General features: G+C 34.7%; 1 long non-coding RNA gene across 1 annotated transcript; it reads left to right on the top strand.

The window, feature by feature from the left end:
• The first annotated feature begins 702 nt into the window (after positions 1–702).
• On the top strand, positions 703–2,061 carry LOC149798662 (uncharacterized). The gene is made up of 2 exons (XR_016420836.1): positions 703–833; positions 1,343–2,061. It is a non-coding gene; the product is annotated as an uncharacterized LOC149798662 (long non-coding RNA).
• The last annotated feature ends 6,171 nt before the right edge of the window (positions 2,062–8,232 follow it).

Below are 8,232 nucleotides of genomic sequence, written 5' to 3'. Positions count from 1 at the left end.
ATGGGGGTGGGTGGGTGGTAAAAATGACTGTTTTCATATGTACTATATGGACAGCTCCTTGTCGTCGCCTGGAATAATAACTCTTATTAAGCCAGCAATGATGATGAGACAGAAATAGTCTGTCTGTTGGGCTTTTTTTATGTTAAGATTGGGATCGGTTCATAAAATTTAAATTATTTTCACAAAATTATTATACGGTTTATTTTATTTTAAATAGTACAAAATGTCTCTGTCAGAAACTGAACAGGAATTTTGTCCCATTTTTGACAACATAAATTTGATAATGGGTAATCCGTTGCAGTATTTGTTTAATCACTGGATTAACTTCTCTTGAGCTTTAAAAGTCATTGACCCTTCCCCCCCTCCCCCCGTCCCATCAATGCCAACATTGGCAAGGAACTTTGTTCCAATGCTCTGGTGCTAAATCACTAAATAACCAAAGAGTTTTAGCACTAAGCAGTGAAACAGAAGAAATGGTTTTATATTAGATTCTTAGAAATTTGTATTGGTCAGTAGAGTATGGTTCCTTATGAAAGACATCTTTTTTAAGCTGCTCCTTCTATCATGGCCTAGGTGACATTTTCTTGCGTTTTTCTGACAGAACACCTAGAAAGTATCAGTAATGTTCGATCAAGTAACATTGTGGTGGACCTATTGGTGACTTTAGTACAAACCAACTTCTATTCATGTTCACAGATAACATACAGAAGCTTAACTTAAGGTTACTGGAAGACTCTGCATCTATGATTGCAAGCGCTGCTCTTAACAAAAAGGCCACCAAATAGAGACCAGTGTTTGATGCAGAATGGAGTAATCCAGAAAGTAGACAACAGGTACAAGGTCAAACAGTGGTTGTTTAATTAGGTGATTTTACTATATTGTACAAAATATCAAAGATTTTCTTTTGAAGGATTGTCTGTTAAGTATTTAACGATCAAAATTGGTATGTGTATGCATCTCAACAAAAGTACGTATGGTGTTACTCTAATTGCACTACCAACCCAATTCGGGAGGGGATTCATGTTTATAATACAAAGGTGTTGACATAGTTTCCTTCAACAGCAATAGTTTTAAAATCCATGGAACTTGTACTTTTTAATGTTGTCACGTGCAGATAAATTACAATGAAAGTGAATAATTTGACATATTTTAATATCTTTTTCACTTCTGCTAAAATGTGGGAGCATATTTTGGTATCACAACTTGAAACATAGTTACAACACTGGTAACCATTAGAGAGCTCTGAATGCTCATGTTCAGGATTTAAGTGTGTGTGTATTAGGGGGATTTGAAATAGTTATAATGTTTAATAGTGCTTATCAGTTCTTTTCTCATTTTACAGGTATCTACCTCTGTAAACCCAAGGTATTAAGATGTATGAAAAGGATTTCCTGACAAATTTGGCTGTTTTAAAAAGATCTTACTTTGAATTTAAAAACGACGAATCCCTTAAAATTGTCAAAATGAAAAATGTTGAAAGAAAAAAAGGTTTACTGGTTCTAGTCTTATTTCTCTTTGTTTTAGCAGTATAACTAACCAGAGTACATGTTCAGAGATGAAGGTTTGCCATTTGTAGATGCTCTTTATTGATGTTTATGGAATTTCAGATTGAGTATTTGTCATTTGTTGTACATGTAAATGTCAAACATGCAATTGAAGTACCAATTTGTCAATTATCCTGAGCATTTAGAGTTCAGAATCACATTTGCTGCCTTGGGCCTGTTGCTATGATCTCAAAGGTACATGTCCTTGTATTTATGATATGTAAGATGACAGTGTGGGTTAGATACAAGGGTTACGGTCAGCACTGATTGTGTGAGCTTCATTTCAGATGGAATTGTCATGAATAACATACATGTACTGAGTTTGAGGTTTGTTGGTTAAAAGTCACTGGGTCTCCAATTGCACGTGGTCATGCATATTCTTGACAAGCCTGAATATCTCCAGTGAAGTTTGGACAATTTGCTATCTTTATCCTGTTAAAGACTGGAACACAACATTTTAAAAATGATGTAAAAATAATTTCATTGATATATTTTGAAATAAAGATGTTAAATTGAATGATGTTTTCAATCATTATTTAGACCTCTTTCCAACTATAAATAATAAGGCATACATAACCATACATAATGTAGTAAAAACGTTCAGTATATGGTGACCTTAGACTATCACATTTGTCATCTCCTACAAACAGGAATACACAGTGGTCGCAGAATAACATTTAAGGCAGATGAGTGACTGTTAATGCTAATAGCATTTCAGATGTGCTAAATGTTATGGAAAAAGAGACGATATAAAGTAGATTGTTGATATTTTAGCAATCCTGAATGCATGTCATGGTTTTGCAATATACACATGGGCATGTTAAATACTCTTTACAGAGCCCTAACAACTCTTCTAAATACCAGTTATCACTCAAATGTACCGGCTTTTTTACTCTCAGCCAGAAATGTTCGTACTTTACCAAGCCTAATGTTGCAATGAAATTTCCATTTAATGTGCTGACCAGAAATGTTAACTTGGTCTGACAGTCAGACTTAGGTTTGTATTTTATACTGAAATACTTTGGCTACCTGTAAAATGGCAATGGACCCAGTCCATATGCACTATGATTAACATAAAATTGATGATCCTACTGGATCTGCTCTGCAAGAGGTAGTCCTACAGATATGCACATTAGATTTAGAACTATAATCTTGAATACAATGTTTACCAAAGTAACATGCGTGCAATTTATAAACTTTAATTACTGTTACATATATATACACATCAGGGATTTCGTCGTTTTCTGGAATAAGGGTCCACACACCACACGATAATTTGATAAAAATAACTTAAATTTGTTGAGATATACAAGCTGTAAAGACATTATTACAATCTTGGCTAAAAACATTTTCTTTGTTAGAAGGTTCAAGTTTAATTCCATGGCCAAATTCCTAATTATTATATTTAAAAGGCTTTGCTACAAGTTTACTTTGCTACCAGGTTTAATTGGTTTAGAGTTTACGTGTTCCATCAGAGAAAATAAGCTCAATTATTATATTTTATCACCTGACATGTCGAAGCCAGGTAAACAATGGCAGTTTAAATACCAGCGGCACGATCAACACCTTATTCATAATCATTTATTTAGAAATCTCGGGTCGCTGATTCAGTGCAATTAAAGCATGAAATGAAAAATTGTTTTGAATGAATAATTGAGTACAGCTCAGATTGACAAAACCTAACTTTCTTCATGAATTTTTTTATGTCTTTCAATATCAAGAAACCATGTTTCAGGTTAATTAAAAAATTATGACTATCGACAGTTTTGATCCATCCAAATAAATAGAGGACAAATTGTCATGTCATAAAGTAAATGAACAGATGTTTCCGTACGAAATTGATTTGTATGGTTCACCAGCTGGTACATGTACATGTATGTTGACACTTTCAGCAGATAGTAAAACTTGTTGGCTTATCGTTTTGTTTTTGTTTTTCTTTTTTTTTTTTTGTTTTTTTTTTGTTTTTTTTTTTTCAGGATGACGTATTTTTGAAAAATGTTTGAAAATTAAACTTCAATTATCAATTTTTAACAAACTATCTTTGAGTAATCATACCAGTATAAATTGTTTACTACATGATATATAACGTCTGCGATACAGACGTACAAAAATTTGTGAAAAATAAACAAGAAATAATAATATAATCTGGTAATCTTTTCTCAGTTATAATGTTATAACACATTCCCCATTTGCATTGAATTTGTAAATAATCTTTACTGTTTGCATGTGTTTGTGTGCATTTATAAGTTCTATTGGTGGGTGATTTTATTGTTCACAACATTGTCAGTGGGACCTGAAAGGCCTTAATCACATCTTAGGATGGGTACCCAATTTTAAACCTGCATTTCCCATGTCCCATGTATGTTTTCATGGAACAGCCCAAAGTTTAAATGTATGGGTGGAAGGATGACAAAATCTGGATCATCCAAGGAACACTATGAAACAAAAGCACACCAAATTTATACGGAAGAAAATTTATTACATTCTGAAAATGAAATGGAGATCACATATGGAATATATGACATAGATATTAACAAAGGTACAGAAAACTCACACAAACTCACACAGACACATTATCCTGGCACCAGGCTGACAAGCCCAAACACTAACCTCTTAATGCTCGCATAATTTATCATGTTTTGAATGTAGTACTATGAACCATTTGATAAAAAGAAGTTTGGTCTCTACATTTACCTTGAATTGGTTTAGTGGTTTCTACTGCACCCTGCATAATACTCTACTTAAAACAAAACGAATCATCTACTTAGAACGAAACAGAAGTGAGAGAAACTGCATATAGATGAACTCTGAGTGGCGAGTAATAATATAACATTAGTTTCTGATAAAGAAAACATGCCACAGTCAGAGATTAATCATCAGTTTATAGACAAGATCTAAATGCTTGCAAAATCCTGTGAATTTTCAAAGACCATGGACTTTTTATCAAAAAGGCAGCTGTCAAAATTTATATAAAACAGTACCAGATCAAATATTTCTATATAGTGAAGCACCGTTAGCACTTTATAATCATACGCATATAATTCAGTATATTTCTCATGCCAATCAAATTATGATGTTACCAGTTCCAGGACAGATTTCAAAAGGGCTTGGGGGGGGGGGGGTACTTGTATCATATGTATCACAATCAAGACAGTGCCACCTAATTAGAGATGTGAATAAGTTGAAACTTCCTGAATTCTACAAGTCTCCTGGCAGCAAATGATGCACTAGATGAAAATTTGATACCAGCTAGTTTTCTATCACTAATTCTTCTGTTGCGAGAATCAAATAATGAACTAGCCTGTGGTTTATACTGTATGACTCAAAAAATTCTCAAGCAGTATAAAAAAACAATGCTCACTTAACACAAAGTACACTATTTACTGTCAACGTAATGGCAAATTAAGAAACCTATAGAAGAGCTGCTGTTGTCCGTTTAGGTTATTAGTTTGCACATGAAATTAACATATCACTGGCAAAGGAAACAAATCGTGCTGATAGCTTCTGCTGTGTGAACCTAAATGTTCCAAGGATGACTTTTTGTGATTATTTGTGAAAAAAAAGAGGATAATTACTACAACATCGTACAGTTTAAATTAATGTGAAGATGAGAAATCTTAATAATGCTCCCTCTCACACACATGCACATATATCTGAGACTAACATACATTTATGTAGTGCCCCTGCCCACAGATCTGTTATTAAGTCCATGAACGCATCTTCTTTTCTTCACAACATGAATATCAACTTAACTCGTTATTGTTTTTATATTCTCTGATTAGTATATGGTCAGTTAACTTTTAGGACTAATTTTTGTTTTTGCATGTTCATGCAGCAGATGCAAGAACTAAGCTTTCTATAGTTTGCATGACCCATCTGAATCCTGTGATTGGATTTCTGAAAAATTAGTACATTATGTTAATGAGAACTCGTGCATGGGGTAAATATTAGAACTTGTGCTATAATAAAAATAAAGGAATTAAAATTAAAATACAAGATAGAATTAGAGTTAAGATAGCTTGAACGTCAGAAAGAAAAAGCGGAAAAACAAATACAGTTGCAATTGGAGAAAAAGAAAGAACAAATGCAGTAGCAGTTGGGGAAAGAGGAGAGAGAAAGAGAAACACATGCAGTTGCAATTTGAGAAAGAAGAAAGAGAGACAGAAAGAAGAGAAATAAATACAATTGCAATTGGAAAAAGAGGAGAGAGAGAAACTAATGCAGTTACAATTGGAGAAAGAGGAGAGAGACATGCAAATGCAAAGATAGAAGGAAGATGGGGAATATCAGTTTAGATTAAGAGAATTATAGCTGGCAAATGAAAAACACATTCCCACTTTACATGCAAATTCAAGTTTTGATGTTACTAAGAATATTAGGTTAGTGCCCCCTTTTAGAGAAAAAGAAGTAGACAAATATTTTCCTTCGTTTGAAAACATGAAAATTTGAAATGATAAAGGGAACATTTGACTCTGTTATTACAATGTGTATTTACTGGTAAAGCTAGTTATATTTACAATTCACTGTCACTACAGCAAAGTGCTGACTATGATCTGGTTAAGGAATGCATCTTAAAGGGTTATGAGTTAGTCCCTGAGGCTTATGGGCAAAAATTCAGGAACTATAAAAAAGAAGCTGGACAAATTCATGTTGAATTTGCAAGAGAAAAAGAGCAGTTATTTGATAGATGGAGCTTAGCCAAGAAAGTTGATCAATATTATGAAGAAAAAAAAACTTGTATTACTTGAAGAGTTCAAGAACTGTATCCATAGTGACCTTAAGACTTATCTTGATGAGCATAAGATCAAAACCTTGGAAAATGCTGCTCGTACTGCTGAAGAGTATTTCTTAGCTCATACAGTTTCTTTTGTAAGCAAGCCTTCCACTCAACAGTCTTCTGGTAGAAACGTATTTCATCCTAGTACGAGCCTTTCTTAATTTCAGTCTGGCACAACTTTTAGAAATCAAGCTTCTGATAAGCTTGATCAAACATCCTTATCTCTTCCTACGTGTACCTATTGCAAGAAGAAAGGACACGTTATTTCTGATTGCTACAAATTAAAAAAAAAAGCATCAGAAACAAGACAGACCTATTCCAGATGCTCTTATTTCTAAGACGGCCAGGTCATGGTCATGTTTTGAAAGCAATATATTTATTGGGTCCAATAAACCCCCGGTCTGATTTTATTATGGAGAATTATGAACCATAATAAAAGAGAGTCGGAACAGTGTCTGTTTTACCCGTTGAGGGCATTCATTTATTAACAGGGAACAACCTGTCTGGAAATAAGGTTGTGGTTGATCCACTTGTAAATGACAGACCTTGTTTGGATCAGAAATCGATCGTACTGAAAAAGAATTTCCTGATTTATACCCAGCTTGTGCAGTTACTAGAGCTATGGCAAAGAAAGCTCTTGAGATTGATGTTGATCAGTAAAGATTTCCTCTAGCTGACACATGTATCGGTCAGGCTTTTGATGAGGTCACTTTCACTCCTTCTTTGGATTAATCGAATGGTATTGATCACAGCGATCCTCCTTTAACTACTCATTCTCTTTATTCTAATCAGGGCTATAAACGACAATCACTTGTGATCAGATCTCAATATTTGTTTATGTTTCAGAGGGAGCAGCATCTTCCAACGTTTCCACCTTTTTCTCATCAGTATAGGTCTTGACATGGTATTGGGTGGAATTCTTGAACTCATCAATTAATTTGAGTTGTCTGAGGTTATCATAATCTTTATCAACCTTCTTAGCTAAGCACCATCTATCAAATAGTTCTGATATTTCCCATCCAAATTATACACTTTATTATCTACCATTCCCAAACCTTCGTCTATATGCTTCAGTGTTCGATGTCCATTTGTTCTGCATTCTGGTTCCACACCAGCCTGAACTGATATGCTTCCGTTATCGCATCAGTAGTTTGTATTCCTCGTCGATGTCACGATATCATGCACGTTTTGTGCGACCTGCACCAATACTCAGTCTTTCTCTCCGGTTTCACGATTGGCTGGTTAGACAAATGATGTGTGTACCTTGTCTATGTCTGGTCGTTCTTCTATGATCTTTAAGTTTGCCATTAAGCAATATCACAATTTCTAATTGCAAAAGCTAGATGGACTGACAATCTCGACGCTTGTGCAATGACGTTGAGGCATTCACACCCAATTGTGTCTTCAGCAGCAAACATAGATGCAAACAAGTCGCAAAACTTTTGTAAGACGTTAGTGGAACCATATGACGTGCTTGCAGTATGGATAGTAAAAGAGCTAGGACTGCATACACTCATATCATTACGGTTTCTCACGAGGATAGGTGCGAATCTTTAACTGCAATGGTCATGCGTATCAGTATATTAATTGGCGTTTGCTTTTCAACTGAAATGGAGAGGTCACAAATGATGCCTTCACAGCCTGCTAAGCGCGGTTGTTTTTCCGTAATACTAATCACTCACAGAAATGATAAATATATGACGTACATTTTGGAGATGCATAGCAATAGGCTTATATGAGCAGCTTTGGGCCTACGTGTAACTGCGCGCTTCAAAAACTCCCTCGCTATATTGAGTTGCACAAATTTAACAAAAAATCTTGGTTGAAGCTACGGGTCGTTAAGATGAGATCGAGCCCTTGATAAGAATGGAGGTTTTCAAAGTCGCCGTCTTGCAGGCATGTATGTACAAA

The sequence above is a fragment of the Sinohyriopsis cumingii genome, chromosome 5, assembly GCF_028554795.1.
Source record: "Sinohyriopsis cumingii isolate HCF-2022 chromosome 5, ASM2855479v2, whole genome shotgun sequence".
In the NCBI taxonomy this organism is placed as follows: domain Eukaryota; kingdom Metazoa; phylum Mollusca; class Bivalvia; order Unionida; family Unionidae; genus Sinohyriopsis; species Sinohyriopsis cumingii.
Note: the sequence above shows the minus strand (reverse complement) of the source record. Positions and strands in the feature narration are given on the sequence as shown.